A 25,466-nucleotide genomic window follows, 5' to 3' on the forward strand; every position below is an offset into this window, starting at 1 on the left:
ACCTCCCCGGCATGTTGAGCCTAGGTATTGCAACAATAATGTTGCAACTCCCATGGCTACCAGCTTTACTTATCAACCCGAGGTTCATAAAAACTTGGAGGTGACAATGCTATATGCACAAGTAGAAGTGAAGGTCCTGCCTGTTGTCACTATTTGTCTGGTAAGATGCCCCAGTGGTTCCAAGCCAAACTTCCATAGAGTCAGAAGAAGCTTAATTCTTTGATGGAAAGGGAGAAAACTTGTTCTAAGAGAGAGCTACTCTACTGTAGTAATGAAGAAAACAACATGAAATGCTAAACTTACACCATAACCTAACTAACCAATTAAACAGGTATGCTAAGTAGAATTTCTAAATCAACATTAACCTAATGCTAATTATCTAAGTTGCAAAAGTAAAAAGCATCAAAACTAGACTAAGGTGTAACAAAGAAACTTAGGCTAAATTGAGTTTCAAGCGGAAAAAGAAATCGGAGGTCGAAATCAGTGAAAGGAGGATGTGAAGGAGAAACAATGCATAAGAACCATTGGATCAATCGGGTGAAAGGCAAATGAACGACGAAGATTAGATCGCAGGAGGTTACATAGAAAGATGGGCAAACAAGGTTAATGCGCAAGATGAACGGTGGAGATCATATCGCACGGGTTAAGTCAAGGGATGGACGGACAAGGCTAACAAAGGAGATGAATGGCCAAGATCTTATTGCGCGGGTGAGGTCAACAGATGGGTGGACAGGATTAATCGGCAGATGGACGGCGGAGATTAAATCGTGGGCAAAAGAAACGTGCAGAAATGACGGAGTAGGTTTAGAGGGCGGTAATCTATTTATCATGCACCCTCAAGGCTGTAAGTGGTTTTCTAAAATTTTGCATGATTAACCTAACTGGGCGACACATAGCACGGAGAAACCACTCTCATTGCGTGCCCTCGGGCGGATAACGATCGAATAAAAATTCACGAGATATCGTACGATAGCCATTGGATCAGGCGAGGCTGATCAACGGTGGAGATCAGCCAAGCTAGTTGGCGATCAGGTGAAGCGACAGTCGTCGGATCAAGCAAGGCAGATCGACGGTGGGGACTTAAGGTTCATAAATTGAGTGGTGGACTCCATGCGAGGTAGCAGTTGGAGAAAATAATGAATCAGACGGTGATTGTGAAGGTTTGTTGGTGATCGGACGACGATGAAGTGATGGATGAGGAACGTGTTGGAGGCGGTTTCAAATGAAAATGACAGAGAGAACCAGTGATGGTGAACCAGTAACTGCGTTAAACAGCAAAATCCATAGCCCATGCAAGAACCAGAGACTGTGTTTTTGGGGTTGCTGGAGGGTCCCTTCCTCAAGTCATGGTTTCAGAGGGAGGAGATGAGGCTGAGACACCTGCGCACAACCTAATAGTGATCTTTTTTATTTAACTAACCTGTGAACTGAAAGAAGGCAAGAATGAAAGTAAACTAAAGCACAACGCAGATGAACAGAACTAGAAAGATACTTAAACAAATGAACAGAATTGTACTCTATGCTGGCATAAATGTATAGTAAAGAGGAGCTGTGGCTGCTTGGGTCGGGCCCTAACTCAAGAGCTTCAGCCCTCGAAGTTAACTCAGAGCTGACTTAAACAAAACTCATTCTTATTATAGAAACCATGGATTACAGAGCAAACTGTCACAAGTATTTGCAACTCAGAAATAAAACTGAGTTTTACAATAGAATTCTGAATCCTAATGAGGTCCTAAGCCTCTCTATTTATACATCTGAAGTCTCTAACGACTTCCTTCCCATTAGGGAGGCTTGGCTCCCAACTTAAGATAAAATAGTTTCTGTCTTGTTCACATGCTCGACTGTCTTCTAGTCTTCAAAGTGATGGATGTGTGCACTCTGAGCTGATGGTGGAGTATCTGAATGGAGGGGTAGTAAATGAGGAGGATTTACCCCCTAGAGTTACTCTCCCTTATCCCATTCTAGTTTTACCCAAGGTTTTTGCCATAGTTCCTTGCATTTATCCTTTTATCCTTTATCTTTGCCATAGTTCCTTGCATTCATCCCTTATTCCTGCATTACATGCACATTAGACCACAAAGCCAAATATCCAACTCTAACTCATTTCATAAACAAAATATAATCAAAAGTATGCAAAAGTTGTGAGAATAGTTGGTTTGACTAAGCTGGGAGGTGAATTAAGGCCAATTAAGGGCCATATAATTACCTGATAATGAGGCTCGTCATCATACATGTGTGAAAATGTGTTGGCCTGTTAGCAGGCTTCTAAATTAAGCAAAAGTTCCAAGACACATCGTTACACCATACATCACTAACCCCGTGCGCGGGGCATTGGAGCCACTACTTACTCCTCAAAGAAAAGATTACAAACTCTCTTGGCTATGTGGGAGGAGTTGAGGTGAAAATTCCTTCGCATGTACAAATGAGGGGGTATTTATAGCCAAGGGTGAAACTGACCCTTGTGGTTGTCCGAATACCCTCATGACTGTTTGACTTCCATGACTTTTCGACTTTACATGACTCCTTGTACAACAAGTGGGTCTCTTGGACTTCCACATTACATTACATTGATTGACAACATGGCCCACAATAGAAATGTGGACAACATGACTCATGACACAACTCGACATGACAGTGTTAGTACATTCGTGCTGCTGTTGGAGTGCATGTCGATCTGCAATGTTGTTGGGTGATGGATGTCTTCATGGTGTGTTACAGCTTCACCTCTGCATGGAAAAGTGCAGAGTCTTAGATGGTCATTGGTTCGCTTAATGTTGCTTTGGCACATTACTTCTTGCTTGTATGTTGAAAGGCTTGACAGGCTCATCTGTTCTTGAAAGGTGTATGTTCGTTCGTTCGTCCGTCCGTGAGCACATCTTGCATGTTTTCATGTCCGTCTGTTCGCGAACACATCTTTGTATGATCATCCATTCGTGAGCACATCTCTCTGCATGCATCATTCATTTGTCCATTGGTGAACTTGTCCTTCTGCATGTTCTCCCTTTGTTCATCCCATTTGTCGTCGCACCATTTTTTTTGGTGTACATGTACCTACAGTCACTCATGACGAGATGACATCAAATCCAAAAACCTCCTAGTCTACCATGACGCATGATCATTTTGGATGCAGGTGATCGGGAGAGGTAGCAAGGTTGCGAGGCGGGATGATGGCTCCGCGCACTGCTGATGGAAATTGCGCAAGAGTCACTGGGTGATGAAGATGGGCAAAATGAGTCGACAGTGACTGCCTACAAGGTCTGGCTTAGCTAGAAGGAAAAATGCGCAAATTTTGGGAGGGATAGTCCGGGTTGTAGGAAGGCAAGGCAAATAGAATCTGCATTTTCCGGAATGAGTAGGCAACAAGGGCTTGACAGCAAAATTTGTGCAATTTTTAGGAGGAACATGCCGAGCTGCATGGAGGATCAACGGGCAAAAATTGCGCAGTTTTTTCGAGGAACTAGCCGAGAGCCTGGCAGCCAAAATTTCGCAATTCCTGCAGGGAACTGGAAGTTGGCTGCTAGGTCACTGGCAACAAAAACTCTACAATTCCTAAGGGGAACAGCCAGTCAGCTGCTGGGAGACTGGCAGCAGAAACTGCGTAATTCCTGGAGGGAATTGGCATTCTGTTGTTGGGAGCTGCTGGTGAGAGAAACTGCACTGAGGCTGGGAAGCCGGCCTGCTAATCATCTCTACGCAATTTTTGAGCTGAGCAGACTGCTAGGCAGCAGAGGGCCTGCTCATGAAATCTGCGCAATTTTTTGGATGAGCAGCCAATCGACTGTCGGGAGGACTGACTGGAAAAATTGTGCAATTTTCTGAGGGAGGCAAGGATGGGCACTGGGTGTCTGTCCAGCATGTCTGCGCAATTTCTTCAGTCAACAGAATAGGCAAGGTCAGCAGCCTCTGCATAATTTTTTAGGGGATTCAGTCCTGAGGTGGTTGTCTGGTTCGACTCTCCGGGTGGCCAGCATGAAGGTTGAGTGAATTGCTTGCGAGCAATGTAGCTTGAAAATACTAGCTTGGTGCTTCTGCGCTACTCTGGGTGACAGTCGATTAAGTCGATGGCGGGGTGATGGTCCGACTGTCAGAGGGGAGTCTGGTCGTCAGAACTTCAACAAAATGACTAAGTGTGTGAATGAGTGAAAGATGCAAATGTGATCTTACAAACACACACCCTCATGACTTGACAGCGAGACGACTCAAACCAACCAAACACACATGTTCAACATGACTGATCAACGATGCAAGCGACAAGTGCGACACTCATGATTGATCGTTGATCGACCATGACGACGATTGCGCGATAGAATGTGACTCCGTGTGTTAGTGCGACAAATGTTTTCATAGCGAACATAACATGGACACACGAAGTTAAGATCTTGAGCTTGACCAGAACATCGTCGCAAGCAATACATTGACATCACATGTAAAAGTTTGGATGAAATGAACACGCAAGGTGGGTGCGAAGGCTCACACGAGCCCACGGAGTGAACCCGAGTGTATGCAACCATCAAGTGAAACTCTCAAGGGAGGCTCTGAATTTGGGTGCAGGCCAAAATTTTGGAGGGTGGTTGTAGCTGCTACAACTGGATCCTACTGTGATTTAATGTGACAATCTGAGTTGTATCAATTTCTCTGAGACTCCATTTTTTCATGATTGATCCAAGCATATAGACATCTAGTATCACCATCTACGAGATTGTGTGCATAGGTGAATTATGTCGTTGCAGTACATTCCAACAAAGGAACAAGATGCATATATTTTGACAAAGGCCTTGTCAATAGGAAAAAACGAGTTCCATAGAATCAAGATTGGGGTATCGGATAATCCCTTTCTTGCTGAGAGGGAGTGTTAAAAATGCAACAAGAAAATCTAGTTTTGACTTTGCCTTGGTCAAACTACATTAAAATTTGAATTTCTATTTCAACAAATTCCCTACATCCAGGAGTTGTCTCTAGGGTGACAACACAACCTAAAATAGGGGATTAACACATTAATCAAAATAGGGCAACCACATATTTCATGAGAGACAAATTTTAGTGGTGGAATCAACCACTTAAAATGAAAATACAATAGGACATATAACACAAATGCATGTGCCTAAAAACCAATCAAGTCCCTATATCCAATGCATCACAAGCATGCAAATGAATTTTTCTTCAATAGAGATGTGAGTAAGCCTACAATGCACGCATAATTCCAAATAATTTCCAATAATATCCAAAAGCTCCTCTAATACTCTTGATGTTTTCAAGAAGATGGTATTTTGTAATAGCTTGGATCTTTTGAGGTTCCACCTTAACGCCTTCCTTTCAAACAATCTGACTAAAATACTCTACTTATTTTCCAAAAGAACATTTGGAATTTGTTACATACAATTGACAATTTTTGTTAGAATTTTGTTCACATGGTTAATTTGGTCTCCCCATGATATGTTATACATAAGTATTTCATTAAAGAAAACCAACACAAATTTTCTAAGATGGGGTTGAAAATTTTTGGGCTTAAAAAATTAAAAGGAGAACTAGTCACCCTAAAAGGCATGACCAAGAACTTATATTTCCCTTCATGTGTTGTAAAAGTTTTTTGGGGAAGTCTTATTTTCATAATATGATTTGGTAGTATCTTGATTTAATATCAAACCTTGTAAGAGAAGCGACTCCATGAAGCTCATCTAATAGCTCATAAATACTTGGGATATGTAACTTATCCTTAATGGTGATTTTGTTTATATCTATACAATCATGACACATCTCCAAGAATTATATTTTTTTATCACTATCACTGCTAACATTGAAAATGAACTCCCACTTGGATGAATAATACTTGAACATAAGATATCTTGTACCATTTTCTTAATCTCCCCCTTTTTCCAATGACGATATCTATAAGGTCTTTTATTTATAGGAGTAATTTCAGGTATCATTTCAATTTGATGTTCATGATATCTAGAAGGGCACAAAGCTTGAGGAATTTACTAGAAGGCCCTATAGTTCTTTTCGGAGGTCTTTTTTGATTCCTCTAGAATATTTTGATCCACTTGCTTAACTTATATAGAATAAATTTTAACCACAACTCCCTTGCTATCGTTTTTTAGGAGCTTTTCCATTCTATGAGAGATGGTGACTTGAGAAGATATAGATTTCAACCCCTTGAGCTCATATTGAATTCCTTCCAATTCAAATCCCATGAATATTTTATATAGTTTGTAGAGATAGTATCTAATGTTCTCAACCATTGAACCCATAGACAACATATACACCTCTAATGGGAATGGCATACATGGGGATTTCCAAGTTATATTTTCCCATAATTAGTTTAATGTTGTGGCATTTTTCCACACTATCAATACTCCCTCCATTAGAAACCAAAAAAGTGAAACTTTGTCACTAGATATACAAAACAAATGAGGTGCTCTGCTAATATTTGATCAATGAAGTTATGGATACTACCCAAGTCAATAAGTACTATGACCTTTTGGTTCTTAACGTAACCTACAATATTCAAGGTTTTAGGTGTAAAAAAGTCTACAAATGCATGAAAAGATATTTTGCACCTATTTGAATCAATGTTGTGCACGATCTCAACCTTTATTCACCACTCTTTTGAGTTGGCAAGTTTTTCCTAATTTCTTTGTGTAAATTCCTCCATTTTCTCTTCACCATTATTTTCCAAGGTGAACAACTTTTTTCTTGACATGTACTCTCTTTTGACCATTTGTTATTACAACCAAAGCATGGTCCTTTTGCTCTTCTTTCCTCCATTTCCTTATGTGATATTTGAGTAGGTTGAGGTAGGGTTGTCTTATGAACCCCAAAATTATTTCTACTTCCTAAATATGCTCCAATGGTAGACTTATGTGTAATTTTTATTCTTGTATTGAATATGATGAGAAATTTGCATAATTTCCATAACATTTTCATAATGACTTACGAAAAGAAAATGTTTTTAATGTCTTATTTTAATCCACCCATGTAAGCTTCTAACAAAAGGTTCATCATTTATGTTATCCACCCTTATGTCCAATCCCTAAAATTTTGAATTATTATCTACAATATCACGTAGCTACTTGATTCTTGTTAATTGTTTGAAGTAGTTTTATTCCTAAACTTTCCCATATTGTTCTTTTGGTCTCTTATAAAGAAACCCCAAGTATAATTAAAGAGTGGAGCTTCCTTTTCACTACCCATTGATACCATTGATAGGGTTTTATATCAAAGTTCAAAGTTTTTATGTGAATCCTTTGCTTATTATCCATTATGTTATGCAACTCAAAGTATTTCTCTATTTGATTCACCTAGGTAAAGACTTCTATTCCATTAAGCTTATTTAATTCAACCTTATAGAAGTTCACTCCCTTTGGAAATCATATTATTGGAAAGTTTATCAACTTAAGTACTACATTTATTTTCATGAGTTCCTCCAATCACGTTATCAAATTTAGGTAGCCTCCTATCTAGCGATTTTATGATATTTTTTTAGGGAGCTTTCCAAATGTTCCTTATTTTCATCTATATTCTATTCAACTGCTTCAAATTTTCATCCATCTTTTTTCCATTCATTCCTAATTTTCATTCATCATATTTTCCATATTTAATTCTATTCCTCTTTGAATATTGATAAAATCAACCTTTTTCAATCACCTATCATTCAATTCATTGATTTGACTATCCAACTTGGATAGTTGGTTTTGTATCTCTTCATTTTCTTCATGGGTAGTGGAGGAGCTTATAGGAGGTTTAATTGGTGAAGTAATTTTTGGATCTTTATTTGGATCTATGGGAAAGAAGTTACCAAGTGCTAAGGACAAGGGAGTATCAGGTACTATACGCCTATAATATATGTGTGGGGTCCAACAACAATACATGGCTTAGTATCTCAAGGAACTAACTAAGGAGGATTAATTGTGTCCTTAGCCTTACTACTAAACTACCTAAGTACTAGAGATTGGTATTCTTGAGTGTTGTTTGTGGCGTACATAGCAAAAAGGCAATCAAATAGTTTATCTAAAATTGGTTTTAGGTATACCTAGGGGACTTGCTATATAACTAAAGGTAGGTGCAAGTACTATCTGCTGTGGTACTACTTGAAGGGTACAAATAAGGGTTACATGGGTTTCCATCAAGGTGAAATCATGTGTAGTTCGTAAGTGTATTTTTCCCCTACCACATTTTTACCCATTGAAAGATATATCATTGTGTTATTTAAAGACGTTGAAACACACCTATAAAAAATTTTTTTAAATGAGCTTGCTAACTCCAAAAGGCACTCTTAATATCACACAAAGTTCCATGTAATATATCTCATAAATTTGATGAATCAAAATATGAGAAAAAAACACATTTCATTTCCCATGTCTCCTCAAGATTTTGAAATTTCAAAGTTTGAAACCTCGCCCAATAAAATTTATCAAGAGAATTCTAATATGGCTCGTTTAAAATTGATTTCAAGATTAATCACAAACCCTATCTTCCATGCACTATATCTTTGAAATTATAATTAACTTGAATCTAAAATTGTTCCCACCTATAATATGATATTTTTGCTCAATCCCCACAAAATTTCACTATCTAAAACCTCTAGGGAAAAAATTATAGCTAAATAAAAAGATCACTTGTTTGAAACTAATTTCAAGATTAGTCACAAACCCTAACTTCCATATGAGATATCTCCAAAACTATAGTGAACCAGAAATTGAAAGTTTAACTACATGTACTTGGTTATTTCACCTCAACCTCCTCAAAGTTTAGTTGTATAAAATTTGATAGGAAAAGTGTTATAGTGAAAATTTTAATATGTCTTGATTGAAGAGAAATACCCTAGGATCATATGCTCTTGATACCAAGTTTTATGATCCAAGCACCTTGAAAATGATTAAAAAAAATCAACAAATATTGTCCACTTTAAGAGGAAAATTTCCTTTTACAATTAATCTAATGTATAGGACAAGATATGATGATCCTAAGACTAGATCTCCTTTAAATATATATATATATATATATATATATATATATATATAATGAGAAGGTACAATGAAAGGTTATAGCCAACCTACTAATATAACAAATAAACTAATAACGAATTCTTATTAAGGCCTTAGCAGGTAGGTTATGCACATTGATTTTACGTAACAAGGAGAAAATTTTGTTGAATGACTTAATAAGTACATAAATTCTAAGAGCGCAATTTTTCATAACAAATACATTGTTCTATGTTAATTTTCAAATTTAATGTATATTGGGATTATTCCCTTAAAACATGAAACATAGTTCTCTTGAAGAACATTTGTTCAATGCTTATTTTCTTAGGTAGGTTTATGTATTTGGTTGGAAAAAAGTTAAATATATGTTGTTGTAACTTATATTTTAGAATCAACCATAATGTTGAAAATTTCAATTAAAAAATATCTAGGAAACCTTGAGTAAATGAGGTGAAATTTCTGAATTTGCATTCAACAAAGAATTTCAAAATTTGTACATGGCATTGGAGCTTATTGGATTAAGAGTTTCTTATTGTTGATTTGAAGGCCATAATTTATAGTTGTTGACCTTAGGAGAAGTTGTTGGGTGGTGAAACCCTAATGTGCTTAAGATAAGCACTTGCACCCATGAAAGGATTAATGGGTCGAAAAAATAGTTTATCTTCTAATGATAGTGTGTCTTCACCTATGATAAGTGAAATACAAGTCTCGTTGATGGATGATATGTGATGTATTTTCAGTGGGTGTGATGCCTAGGTGGAACTATGATAGGTTGTTGATCTTTTATAGTGGAAATTAATGCTTGGAATGGATTGATCCCTATGATAGGAATGCTTAACCATTTCTTTGGTTTGTATATTTTGGGAGTTAAATAGGACATGATTAATTCTATGATAGATTGATAATAATTGGATGATCTAGTTTGGTTGAGTTGTGAGTTGAGGGTTTATAAGAATGGTGACCTTGTCTAGTTTCAATGATTGTGGCAGATTAGAGGGAGATTCTAACATAACCCTTTCGCAATAATATTGATTGTGCATCTTGTACATTATACTTATTGAGAGTTTAACCATAGATGTGATAGTTAGTGTGATGTTAAGCTATTAGGGAATCTTCTTAGGTCATCTTGTAGATTTGTATTTAATTTCAAATGGATCACTAAATTTTCATCTATTTTGGACCTTCATGTGTGGAAAAGTTGGAGCTAATGGATTTTAGGGCCTAGATGAAGGTCTTATTTTAGTGATTTGGGATTCTCAAAACTTTCAAATCCACTTTGAGGCATTAAACAACCATTTTGTTGGGTCAAAATTTTGAAAACATAGTCCCTAGAACGTTGATATTATTATATAGATCAAGAGCTTTTCAATGACATAAACATCACCTCAATCAAAATTTGCATGAGGAAGTTATACCTCCTACAATTTGACCTATCATGTTGACCACTAGGGTACCAAATGGATGCCACATTAGCTCCATTACTAATACATGTAAAGATAGTCACATGTGGACGTTTAAGAATATTTAAAAAAAAAAAAAAAAAACTAACTCTAATTAGGATTTGAGGCATGTAAAAATCCTAGAATGGACCCTATACTATTATTAGGCATGTTGAATATTGGGCCTATAAGAAGTAATGAGTTTCATTCTTATTGTATTGAACCTTCTACCATAGTTGAGCAAAGAAATAGGTGGAGGTTGGAGTAGAATAAAGGAAGTAGAAGCCTTTTAGCAACCATAGAGACATCAATATAAATGAAAACTCCACAATGAGTTCATATTTCTTTATATTTTCATTTCATATCTAAAAGGAAAATAACAAGGTATAACATTGTCCTTCTAGCTGGGTTTTTCCATATTAGGTTTCTTAAGGTACATGTTATGTTCATTGTGTAGATGGTGTGGTATTTGATTTAACTTGTTTTATTTCAAATCTCAACTTATTTCATTAATTAATGTACTATGCTAGCAATAATAAATCTAAAAATTAAGCAAAACACCACATAACAAAGAGTTTGTAGAAAGTAGTAAGCTTTGTTATGATGAATTATTCCAATGGAAATCCATGGTAGTTTGGAAATGAATATTATGTAGATATTGTACTTGATACTGGAGAGTGGATATTTCATGTTGCATTCTTAATATACATATATACTTTGTACTCTTGCAGTGATGTGCTAGGTTTTGGGAAAAAACCTAAGAATTCAAAGGACCACTAGGGTTTGGATAAAGGAGTGTTTGACATTGAAAAAGACTGTGGAAGACAACTTGAAGATAGGTTTAAAATATATGGTGGTGGAATCAATGACCAATTCCAAACTTATCGTTAATGAGAGTAATGATGAGTATTGGTGGCAAGGTTGTTTGATTCTTGTAAGAAGATGGAGTTGGCCTTAATGTTACTTTTTCGTTAAGATTCTCTTAGAAATAGGGAGGTGACCTTGCTAAGGTTGTTGTTTCATTTGTAGAAGGTTTTGAGGTGCATGAGAGTGATTCTCATGTTCATTATTAGCTTTTGGGGTTACTTTAAGAGTATTTGTACCATGCTTAGGGGTGCTTCATGGAATAAGAAGCATATGATGTGATGACTACTCTTAGTCATGTCTTAGTAGACATACACATTGGATATAACTTATTAGTGGATTGTTATACCTTGACTTGATTCTTACATTAGGAGAATTTTGAATTAAAAACATGCTTCAAAACAAAAAACATACTAACAAAATCACCTTTAAAAGAACCAAGATGATGATGTTATTCTCAGGAGTTAATATTTTTGGAGAGAAAAGAAAAACAATTTTTAATCGTATTTTCAGCTTATCTCCTTACATATTTACTCAAACGTCAAGTGTAGGCATCTATTGGATGTGAGGTTAAATTGTGCACGAACGAGCAACCACTCTATATACTTTTGAGTAGGCTCACATAGAAGAGAAATAAAAAAATACATGAAAAAAACATTTTATTTCAAGAAACATGATTTTTCTTGTGTTTTCAATTTATTTACTTATTTTGGTGTATGCCTACTCAAAAGTATGTAGAATGGTTGCTCATTGCTATGGGATTTAATTTTGCATCCAATGGGCGCCTACCCTTGATATTTGAGTAAACGTGTAAATAAGCCAAAAATACAATAAAAATACTTTTATTTCTTTTCCTTTAAAAATTCGTAACTCTTATTTTATTATTTTAATTGTCATTTTCATTAGGAAGCCCATTTTAGACCTCAAAATTCTTATAATGTATGATGCTCTTACTTAGGAGGTTGGAATCCTATGTGGCATGGTGATATTCTTCGTGAGAAACACATGGAGGGCTTGATTGCTTGCTTAGAAGGAGAACCTATTTGAAAGAGAAACATTGGGACATTTAAGAGGAGGGTGTAGCACAATAAGTAGAATGGGATCACTTGGTAACTTAGCTGGAGGCTTGTTCTTTCCCTCCAAAATTATTTACCCTTATGGTTGACATATCATCTTGAACCTTTTTAATTCTTTTAAGTTTATGTTGATTGCACTTTTTGTTTTGAGACCTATAATGATGGAAAAGAAACCCATTAGAAGACATGGAGGACTTTGTTTTGAGAGGTCATGTGAGGAAATTTTGGTGAAATATTGAGAGTGACATAGATTGATATGGATCCTTTGTTGTGGCTAGAATACTTTGTGGCGCACCTTACTAAGCCTTTGTATTATTGGTAGGGTTTGTTATGTATAGTGGATTCCCTAGCTAGGGTTTGGAGAGCATCAATTATTCCTAACTTGTGATAAGATTGAAAGGTTATTTTGTATTGGCTTATGATAAGCTATTCATATGTATTTTTGACCTCATCATATATGAAAATTTCTTTGTTGCTCAAACTTTATGTACTTGTATATCTAATTTCATTGCATGATCTCATAGTGAATTAATAGTTTCTAGGGTTGTTCAGTATGCATACTTATCAAACGTCTAACAAATTTTGTGTAATGACTCGAGGAACATAAGCTAAATGGATATACTTATGGATATAATAAATACGTTGTAATTAAGTAAATTCAAATCTAGTATATGTTGGGATTTATGTCCCAAAGGATAGAAAAGTATTCTCCTCACTCTATAGTTGTTTGATGCTTAGTTTCTAGGTTGCCTTATCTATTTTAATGGATAGAAGTGAAATATATATTGCTATAATTTATATTTCAGATTGAATGCTAAGGTTAAAAGGTTAGAAGAAATAGATTTGGGAAACCTTGAGTTTGAAGTAAAATTTCTAAATTTGCATTAAATAAGTGATTCCTGAAATTTCCGCATTCACAAGTTGATAATAACACTTTATGGGTTGTTGCTTTATGATGAAATTTGTATTTTAAGATTGATGACTTGAGATCTATGTTGATTTTAATCTTGTTTTTGAAAAATCTAATCCACTTGTCCTAGTCTTGTTTAGAGATGTGAAACCTTTGTAGGATGTCATGAATACTTCTTGATGTGGTGCCACAAGATTTTGGCTTGTGATGTTGACTTTAAGAATGTTGGAATTTTTAACAAGTAATTGTTGATGCCTTTCTTATTCTAAAGCGATTTTAAAATTTGGTGGGAAGCAATGATCCAAGATTCTATTCCTTCATTTTTACAGAAGGTGAATGTTCTTTGGAACCCCTAGCAGAGTGGAAGTTCAAGATGAAGAGTAAGTAGCTTGGCTTGATGGTATCAACTAAGTTTCTTTGATTTTGTTTTCCTTTCTTGTTCACCATTTAGAGGTTGATTTGTAGATTGTTTGATTGATTGAATGGAAAGAGACACATCTTTGTGAGCAATGATTACTGGATGATAGAGGTGCACATACCTGTACTTGTGGGAATGAATCTCACAAACACTTCCAAAGTAGGTATGATGTTAACTTCATGATGGATTATTCCTCTAACTTCATGGAGGCACGGGGTTTAAAAATTGTAGCTTTAGAGGAAGTTAATTGGTGTTACACGTAATTTAGAAAGAAAAAAAAGTATCTAAAGAGGGAATGTTAGTTCTTTGAGGTTACTCCAAAAGTGTTTTTACCTAGCTAGGAAGGTGCTAGGTCTCGTAGTCTCTTGGATATGCTTGATGAACATATGTATGGCTTAGTTTGAGTTCATACTTTACCTTGGATAGAGTGCTAGCATAACACACTTAACTAGGATGTCTTTTTCCTATGTGCATGATGATTAACCCACCGGGTGCACAGAGAGGAGAAGTTGGTTGCTTGATTAAGAGAGGTACCTACCTAGGAAGATGAATGCAAGGAAGTCAAAGGATGGAACTTAGCAATTAAGCATGGGATCATATGACATACACCTTGGGGTTTGAATTCATGATTGGATGATGCTTAGGTTGAAGAGCATACTCCATGGAGATTGGTTTTGGACATAGACAAATATGTTGAGGAGAAGCATTGGAGCAAGGAACCACCATGGCAAACATCTTTAGAAATGTTGGGCACAAGAGGACACATGGAACATGCTAGAGATAGACACCTTGTATGAGGGTGCTTGGAGAAAAAACCACCATATAAGAGGGAGCATTGGGCATACAAAGTGTTGGATAGTGCACCATATTGGATGAGGGGGGTTGGGGTCAAGAGGCATTTTTCTTTGAGGGCACATCACCTTAGGGGAGAGTAAAACCCTAGTATGATACTTATTATCCTTGAATTGTAAATCACTCCATGTGTGGTTTTCTTCTTGACTTAGGTATATGGTTACTTGTTTGAACCTAGCCCATGCTTTATGTTGGCCTCTCTCACTTATTATATTCAAAGGAAGGGGACAACCATGGTCATTACTCACTATTGATGTACCCGTTACACTTTTGTAATTTTCAACTTATAGATAACAAGACCTAAGATCTCTAATGTAAACCCTAAAGAAGACTTGAAAATAAATATTAGCACTAGGAATGAACCTAGGTTCTACACTTGTGTGGTACAAGAGAACACTTAAAGTTTGTGTGATGTAGAACCCTAGATAAAGAACATGGAGTGGTTGAGGTGCAAAGGACTCTAGGAGCTTGGTGTGATTCTTAGCTTGAAGAAGAATTGGAGCTCATGTTCATATACTCTCGATAATCCATTGTAACATTATCTAGAGGTCTAAGTGCTTGTGTATGTAGGAGAATACCTAAGGTTTGTGGGCGCAAACCCTAGGATGGACAAGAAGCATGGTAGAAGAAAGTTTGATTAGATCATTGTATCTTCTTAGTGAACGTATTGAGTTTGTGTAATCATGTTGATGCAAAGAAGGGAGGTGCTAGGTCTTGTGAGAGGAAAAACTTAAAGAAGATTTGAAATGCTAGGTTGATGTCCTTGTGTGAGGAGCTAGGATATGTGAAAAAAACACCCTAGAGGAAGCCTCTAGCTCTTTCCTTAAAGAGAGTGTGTGAGTTATGCTTAGAGAAAAATGATGGGTGTACTTGTTGATGTTGATTCTAACTTGTCGTTGAGCCTTTGGAGTGGCTATGAGTAGGTTGGTATGATGTCTTGCTAGGTTATATTTGTTGGTTTCCATTTTTCATTGATCATGGATGCCCTAGCTAGGGTTTGGATGCATTGGAGAATCCTCGCTTGTGATAAGCTTGATAAACATCTTGTACCAACTTGTGATAAAATGTTGGTATGTACTTGTAACACCATTCTTATGTATCTACAAATTGTACTTTGTTATCCAAATTGTGTTCTTGCAGATATCAATTTTAGTTTATGTTCTCCAGGTGATTAAGTTATTTCTAGTGATGGTTATGTTTGTTGGTTTGAGCAGATTTTATTGAGTGATTTATCAAGTCAATTGAAGATAAAATGCCAAATTTGTGACTATAACAACTCTATTGCTATTTTCAGATCTGATATATGTTGGAGATCGTGCCATTAGGGCTAGAAACATAGTTCCCTTAAAACACATTTGTTCAGAGATTAATTTTTTGAGCTACTTTACTGTATTTGATTGCACAATGAAATATACACAGCTGTAATTATATTTCAAATGGAATAACAAAGCTAAAATGTTCAAAAAATAATTCTCCAAAACCTCAAGTAAATAAAAATAAATTTCTAAAATTACATTAAGCATAATTTTTTAAACTCTATGTTATCATCACAAAAGTGGAGACAACATCATTATATCTGCTCGTCGAAGTTCAACATTTCTTAATCATGTATATATACAACATAAGATACTGAATCAATAAAAGCTTGAACGAGAATTCTAATATTTTTGTAAATCTTTATAATTGTACTTCTCCTCTATTTATGTAGGTTATGGTCACACATCGTTTCTTAATTAAGTTTATCTCATTGTTATTTTCCCATAGTGGATTCACTCTTAGCAGATATATTTTGTAAAATATTGATTACATAAAAATTGACTTTGGGATGAAATCAAATTGCATCTTACTCATGTTTGAAAGTTCGGTTTCAAGTCATCGTCCACTCTACTGAACTAGCCACATACCCATCAATATAAAGCCAAAAATCTGACTTTATGATGATTCAGTGAAGGTGCCTTTCCAGTTCATCGAAACAAATGTCAAGGCAAGTAAAGTCTATGGAGATGGTTTTTTCTTCAAATTTTCGAAAAAGACTAGAATGTTTACACCATGTTTGCGTCCATGCCAAAGCTGGTCAATATCCACGGAGATTAAAAGCTGGTATATCATGTTCAGCTTCCTTCCAAACACCCTAGATTATTTCAGAACTGCTCATTCCAAACGAATATATTATCCCTAACCACAGATTTTTTTTTGGTGTTTTTATTTATATATTTTTGAGAAAATAAAAATGAAACAGGCAGAGTAGATATTATAAGTTTTAGAGTTTTTGGTGTTAGAATTTTTTTTGCCCGATCTTGATTTTTGTTGGTTAAAATGAATTTTTGATTGCATATATGGATTCAACACCCTGAAAAATCCCCGACACTTGGATTGTGGAGATTTCACAACTCAAAATTGTAGTTCCAACAAATCCCAGTGAAATTCTGGGTAAATTAAACCGAAAAGCACACTAAAAAGACCCTCCAAAATGTATAACAGATAAACTGAGACTTAAATAAAATGAAAAGAATTTAGTCCTATGAAACTTTTATGTGATACCTTGGGGTTAGCATCTTTCTGGAACTGTTGTTTCCCAATAAAGTGCCATGACTCCAACCAGAGAGATGAAAAGAGTGACTGCCAACACTGCCAACATGGCGACAAAAGTTATACGCGAACTCACAAAAAATGCAACCGCTGTAGCACCACTATGCCATATCTTCAATTGTGAAAAGGAAGCCTCCTGTTGAACATTCCAAATGGCATAAGGAACAAATATGACATAAATCATCAATTTCCCAAGGATCACGAACCACAACCGTAAATATAATTCATATATCTTAGGAATTTTACGATCCAATATCAGAAAAATGCTTCGGCAACAAACAATCAAATCATTCCACAAGCACAAAAATACCAGGAGGAATTGTGAGTAGACAGGACAAAACATAACATATTGGAGAAAGGAAAATAGCCTATTTGATTTTGCAAGATATCTGTTTTCTCAAAGAGATTTCTTCCCAAACAAAGTTTCAAGAAAAACAGCCTTGATATTAACTGACAAGTTCAGAGGTATGATGAAAACATCACATCTCTCAACCATCTCTTATGTTGGTCCATGATAATTCCTACATAAAACAACAAGCCACATCGAGTCCAAGTCCTTGCCAAGGAAGATTTAGCTACATTGAGTCCAAGTCCTTGCCAAGGAAGATTTTGATATTCATACGACTTAGGGTAGAAATTTGGGTGAGCAATGTATTATTTCAATAAGCAACTAAGGTCATCGCTCTTGCCAAGCAGAAAAGTATGATTTTCAATTATAATTAATTCTTCTCTCTTCAATTATTTTATTCAAATTGATCATGAATGATGATATGATGCCACTGTCTTACCCTTGTGAAATTATTAGAAACAAGGGTGATTAATGGGAAGTAACAACAATCAGAAATAGTCTTTTGATGCAGAGCACATTTCGTCAAAGAAATAAAGGAAGGAAAAAAAAAAAAGAATATGGAAATGTCAATTCAACGGTTCAGTGATTCAGAAAGCAAGGGGATGAAGGCTTGAATAAATTGCACACCAGAGGATCTACGGAGTTCATGGAATTTTGCATGCATTATTGCATTCAAATGCAACGTTCAATCGAAAGGAGTAGGATAATTCCTCTGCCGTCTACCACATACAAGTCCGATAACGAGTGGCAATCATCTGAGTTCTTCCAATAGATTGAAGGAGCAAACAATATTGGTCAACCAGCCAAGACCATGATTCGATGCCACTATCTTATACTTCTCAAATTGTGAGGAGTAAGGGCGGTAAAGCGGAAACAATGCCAACCAGCGATGGTGCTTTGATGCAAGCTGCATGTATATGTGAAATTTGTGTTACACATGCAGAGAATCTGGGTGCAAACAAAAGTAACAACTGCAAGCTAATAACTAAAGATTGCAAAAGAGAATAGAATACCATCTTTCTTTATGTCTCTATATCAAAAAATGAAGTATAATACAATGATATATAGCCTCCATGAGGACATGCGCCTTGGTTGGGTGTCATAGTACACGTATAACATCTCTCAAGTATAGGCCTAGTTAACTCGATAAGTAAATTAGTTAACTAGTCAACTGAACTGTAGAATCCCAAAGATTACTAAAGAATCAACATGCATAAGTGGAACTGTATTGAAGGCATGCAATCATCAGTGAACTGTTTCATGGCTCATGCATGACTCCACTCATCGTGTGACCCCACTCATAGTGAAGAGAAGTAAAACTCATGCATGCATGACTCCACTCCACTAGTCTCACTGAACTAAAACTAAGTGTGACTGCAGAACAACTCTCTTAACTTATGGTGAGGAATCCAATGCATGGTGATTGTTCCAAGGTAAGAGAAACATGTGACTAAATAGTGAAAATACATAGAGATGTTTATTATACCAATACCCCCTAAGCTCAACTAAGGTGAAAAATTAAATAACTTATGGATCTCGGCAATATGTAGCCATGTTAGGTACACGATATACAATGCACCTAATAAGAAAAAAAATAGGAGGAAAGAGAGAAAACCTAGTGGGAACAATACCCCCCGCCTCCCCCCCTTGAATGCTAGTGAGACAACTACTAGGCAGTTATTGTTGCCTTCACACCAAGAAGATCTCGTAATGCTGAAAATCATTGTGCTATGAAGGGCTTAGTGAACATATCTGCAACTTGTTCAGCAGAGGAACAATATTGCAGATCAATGATACCATTGTGGATCAAGGCTTGAATAAAGTGCATGTGAACTTCGATGTGTTTGGTACATTGTCATTGGACTGGATCTCTACAAAACTTTAAAGTACTCTAGTTGTCACACCAGATGACCGTTGGGCAATGGAACTGTATGCCAAACTCTGTGAGAAAGTGTTGCAACTAGATAGCCTGTGTGGTTGCATTCACTGCACCCCTATACTCTGCCTATGCTGAAGATAAAGAAATTATTGATTTCTTTTTACTCGACCAATAGATAAACCTTGATCCGAGGCCAAAAGCATAGCTGAAAGTGGACTTGCAATTGATGCCATCGCTTGCCCAATCTGAATCTGTGTACCCAATGAGATTTAATGAGCTTCCTGTTGCATACTAGATACCATAATCTGTGGTTCCCTTAACATACCGAAGAATCCTCTTGGTTTCTTTCCAATGGAGCTTATGTGGCTTTTGCATGTACCTAGATACTACTCCAACGACATAGGAGATGTCTGGCTGTGAGTGAGTGAGGTACAAAAGACTACCCACCAACTGCCTATAAAGTGTACAATCTACCAATGGTGTTGTACTTCCATTTTCTAGCTTAATTTCGGATAAGAAAGGTGTGACTGTTGGCTTGCAGTCAGTCATCTTGAATCTAGCAAGTAGATCCCATGCATACTTTGACCAAGCCAATGTGATTCCTAAATTAGACTGACTAATGATCTAATCTAAAGACCAAGAAAGTAGTTGAGAAGCCCCATGTCAGTCATGGAGAACCTGTCATGTAGAGAAAACTTGACAACAACAATTGTTGAGGGTGAACTACCTGTGATAAGTAAGTCATCTACATACAATACTATCAACAATAATGAATCATATTGCCTCAACATATAAACATTTGGATCAGACTTACAATGTTGGAAACCCTGGGAGAGAAGGTAGGAGTCCATCTTCATGTACCATGCATGAGGTGCTTGTTTGAGGCCATACAAAGATTGCTTTAGTCTGCACACGAATGATGAGTCATGAACATATCCTTTTGGTTGCTCCATATTGATCTATTCTGTTGGGATGGGTCCCCTGGGTCAGTTTTGGGGATGAAATAACCCAAGTTTTGATGTATACTTTGTAAATGTTGTAAAGTCTCCGCGATTTGTGGATGCGGAGCGCATAGATGCTTAGGAGTCAAAGGGGTTTTAGCCCCTTGTTCATGTAAAAGTAGAGTCGGTTTTGAGATCCACCCATGGTCCGCGGACCATGGGATTGTATGTAAAACGCTATGAGTAGGTGTGTCTTAGAGAGTCTAAGTTAGAGACCTGATAAGGATGTTAGTAATGGGTCAATAGAGTAGAAGTCTTAAGGTAGAGAAGTGGGTCAGATAGGAGAGAAAGGCTCTGCCGCTGAGTGTGCAAAGGCCTAGGTAGAGTCCAGCAGCTGAGTGCGTGGATCCCTGCAGCTGAGTACGCAGGGAAGTTTTGAGTCTGTATTCTGAACTGAAGATCAATACAGAAGTTGTTCCTAGAGAAATCTTGTGTATTGATGTTTACTTCTATTTATAACTTATGTTGCTGATGAATAATATGTTTATGAAATATTGATCTAATAAAGCGCGATTTTATTGAATGACTGTTAGATGATGTACGCAAGCATGTTTATGTAATTCCGCGAGGACTGTGTTGAATTCTGTTATGTTTATTGAATAATTTAAGTAGATCTACGCGAACACTAATTGTTTTTCTCCGGTGAGCATAAGTGGGTAAATCAACTAATAAGCGTCCGCAAAAGTTGATCGCAGACCTTCGCGAAGGTCTGGAGGCTGTTTCAATAGAATTACAGTACCAAGCCCTAGGGGCTTATCGATCTGCGGGAAGGCAGATCTCATGTGCTAAAAGACATCACACTCGTCTCTAGATGCAGAAACCTGCATCTTGCATCCCCCCATACTGCTTCAAGTGAAACTGCAGCCTGCGCTACACGGATTGTTGCCGAAAGGGCCAGTAGTGTAGGGATTTGTTGGTTGGCGCAACTAACTTTGAACCTGGGTCAAGACCCCCTAAGCCAACAAATGGTTTCGTTGCCGGGACCGGGATCTGCTTGAAGGAGATGTGTGATGTCACATCACTGGAATCTGACGAAGAAAGAAATTGAAAAGTGGTTGGATAGAAAAATTCACAAATTCACGGCGCAGGAAAACAGGAACCTGCGTCTGTCAAAGGAGCAATGGTTGGATAGGTATTTGTATACGGAGATACACGAAATTTTCTTCTGCACCTTCCCGATTGAATTATACGAGTGGTTAGCTAAGTTGGCAGACGGTCAAGGGAGGTGGAAGCTTGACGGTCCAATAGTGTGGACTCCAGAACTGGTACGACAATTAGAAGCCTCTGAGGACAAAATTGCGCAGGCTTGATCAAATTATAGGAGGATTTGTTACAGAATTCACGGTTAATACTCCAGTCAGCTAAAACGAAATGGAGCGGCGATTTTTCAAGGGACCGCGAGGTAAGTATCTAAGATCTTTGAATACCTGGATTAAGATGTTGTTATGTGAAAAACGGGTTATGCCATTGCCTTGATGTTTGGAGCTACACGAAGTGGAAAACTCTTCAGAGATCAAGAGAGATCAGGTCCTGAATATAGCCCATTGATTGGACCTCCTTCGAGCAACGACAAGGGAGCGATATAGGCCTCACCACGGAGTGTTGTTCAGCTGATAAGACAGGGTTTTCCACGAACACATCATCCATCCACTCCACCTCCACCGCATACACCTTCGCCCACACCTCCACCACCACCACCTCCATTCAACATGTCGAACACAATGAAGCTGCTGATTTTCAAGGGCATAGGGAGCGAAGATACAGATCAGTTTTGGTTTGTTGTGAATGTTGTGTGGACAGCGCAGTAGATTACTGATGACAACATAAAGAAGGCGCAGTTGGTTACCGCTCTGCAGGATCGCACACTGACCTGGTATATTAAGTATTGTTCTGATAATCCTCTGGCAACGCTAGCAGAGACTAAGACTACTTTGAACAAAGATTTTAGTAAGCCTAAGTCTGACTCGCAGTCAGTAGTTGGATTTAAGGAGATCACGATGAGGGTTGATGAGATGCCTTGGGAGTTAGATCAAAGGCTGAAATGCATAATTCAAGAAGCTAATATGTAGCTCATAGATGGTCAGCATCGCGAGTGGTTTATAGCTTCGCTTCTACCCCACCTGAGGATTGCTCTGTCACAACAGAAGATAGGAACTTAGGCGGAAGCCCTGGAAATCGCGATGAGGTTGCATGCGACGCTTATTCAGGATGCGACCTTGGGGATACAACAAATCCATTCTCAATTATAGAGCCTATGCTTAGAATTGTAGAGCTTGAAGAAAGACAAGGAGACTAAACCAAAGGTGCGCGCGGAAGTCTGGTGCCTGAAGTGTAAGAGCCAGGGGCATGATAAAGACCATTGTCCTGTATTTGCGAACTATATCACAGGAGGGGGACCAATTCCCCTGAGGCCAGAAGTTCCAGCAGGACCAAGCGTAAGGGCCACGTTATGGTGCACTATTTGTCAAGTTGTTGGACAACATGCGACGGATAATTGTCATTTGCTTCAAAAAGTTCATCCAAACACCTCAGCAGTTGTTTTGTAACTTCTGCAAATCAGTGGGCCACAATGAGCGCCACTGTCATAACTATGAGCTGATGATGGAAAGAACACCTACCTACCGAATGCAAGCAGAAACTCGGCCTCCAGAGCAGGGCGTCGAAGGAGCGCACAGAGGATATCAGGGATGAGGGCAAGGCCAAGGAGGAGGAGGGCCTGGTAGAGGTCGAGGTCAGGTTATTTGTTACAACTGCAGAACACCAGGGCACTACGCGCAGGAGTGTCAGAATCAGACACGCCCGTCATGTCAATACTATAGCCAGTTTGATCACACTATAGAGGAATGCCCGGTGCTGATAGCTAAGATGTAGGAGAAAAATGCGCAGCCTCAGCAACCTACGCAGAACTTATAGATGATGAGAGTTGAGCCTCGCGAAGAGGATCAGCATGTGAATATAGCGCTGAGAAGCGGGATAACAACTGGTGATGATAAAAGAGAATAGCCTGAAGAGGACAAATGGGTCCGCAAGGCCCCAGAAAAGGACGCTGGTTTTGATTTGGCGCGCGCTAAGGAAACTTTTATGGAAGCCAAGAAAAGCTTCGCTGAGGCCTCCACCTCAAGAAGCCAGAACAAAGTGCAAGAAACCAGCGTGCCTACAGAGGTTGATCCCTCTGTGCTTACCACGTTCTTGGAGACCTGCATGAAACTATTGTGCAATAGCAAAGCTATGAAAGGCCTACAGGAGTTAATAAACAAATGCGCCGGCAAAGAAAACGCCCCTGATGGACACCACGTAGTTAGAAAAATTGGCAAACATAAGGCAAGAACAGGGCAGGAGATGAGGCTCACCGTGCAGATAGGAGATTATGAGATGGACCAAGTCATCTTGGGGGTCCGATGCGAACGTTTTGCCAAAACAAACATGGGAAAGAATGGGGAGACCTGCGCTGCAATGGTCTCCAATCTAGCTTAGAATGGCAAACCAGCAGAAGATCATCCCTATGGGACGATTACATGGAGTAACTGTTGACATCGAAGGGGCAAGCATGCTCGCTGATTTTGAAGTAATAGAGATCATTGATGACAATAATCCATACCCTGCGCTCCTCAAAATTGACTAGGCCATTGACATGAATGGAGTCATCAACTTGAAGAAGAGGACAATGTCATTTGAAAAGAAATCGCTTCGAGTTGTAGTGTCATTGGACCCTGCAGAAGGGGCGTGCTACACTGAACCGGTCCGCGATTATGAAGAAAGTGAGGATGACTTAGATCAGATCTACAAAATAACAGCGCAAGATCAAGACTGGATCAATCCAATAGCAAATGGATGGATTGCATGGGACCGGGAGAGTTCCTGTACCTCTGATTCAGATGAAGAATTGGAGCATTGGCAGAATCGCTTGCATGAAGTATCTACATTGCATTGCAACATGATGACAAAATCGTTGCGCTGCGTTTTGTCGAAGGTAAGGAACTTACCTTATTATGATGGTTTAATTGACATGGATAAGTTTTTGGATGCGTTTGAGCGTGAAGTCCCCAAGCATCACCGCTTCCAAGCATTAGATTTGGCACTGCACGCTACACCCGCACGATGGTGGGGTACGCACAAGGATAGCTTTGATGGATGGTGGGATTATAGAAGAATGATGAGGTTACAGTTTGGGCGCCCTAACATTTGATTGGCCGAGAAATACGATGGGAGGGATGATCCACGCGATCACCTAGCAAAGTGGGCTAAAGCTTATGGAATGAAGCCACAGCCGGAGTGGGTACACTTGTTTTGCCATACTTTAGACACAATCCCCATGAACTGGTATTTGGAGACGGAGCTCCACCATGGCACCACGGAGTGGGATATATTAAGAGAAGGATTCTTATTGACCTTCAATTTTGAAGATGGTTTTGAGAGCATTGATGAAGCTCTACAGGAGATTAAGGCAATTATCTTCAAAACACCGCAAGAACCTCTGGAATGGGTCCAGCCAGATTGGGGCACCCAGCTGCGCCATGCGCTGGAATGTTATAATGTGGTTGCTGAGGAGGAGGATGGAGAACCAAGAAATATTAATATTCCAGAGGGCGAAGGACATCGCGAAGTCGAGGGCCCGCAAATAGACAACCCGGACATCGCCGCACTATTGAAAACCAAGCAAGTGAACATTGGGACTGAAGCAAAACCAAAGTTTGCAAAGATTGGAGATTACTGGGACGACACTACTGTGGATAAGGTTGCTAAGTTACTCCGCGAATATCAGGATCTATTTCCTACCAATTTTTCGAACTTGAAGGGCATAATAGGAGACTTGGGTGTTATGAAAATCACTCTGAAGCCAAACGCGAAGCCTGTTAAGCAAAGGTCGTATCGCCTGAATCCTAAGTACAAGGAAAAGGTTCGCTTAGAGTTGGATAAGATGCTGGAAGCAGGCATCATAGAACCAGTTGAAGAATCTGATTGGGTGAGCCCCATGGTGGTTCAGGAGAAGAAGCAGAAGGGCGAGATAAGGATTTGCTTAGATCTAAGGAATTTCAATGATGCATGTGTCCATGATCCATTTCCAACACCGTTTACTGTTGAGGTATTAGACAATGTTGGAGGGTAGG

Source organism: Pinus tabuliformis, chromosome 2_1 (genome assembly GCF_031772625.1).
Source record: "Pinus tabuliformis cultivar Carrire ecotype Pingquan chromosome 2_1, CPIR1, whole genome shotgun sequence".
Taxonomy (NCBI): domain Eukaryota; kingdom Viridiplantae; phylum Streptophyta; class Pinopsida; order Pinales; family Pinaceae; genus Pinus; species Pinus tabuliformis.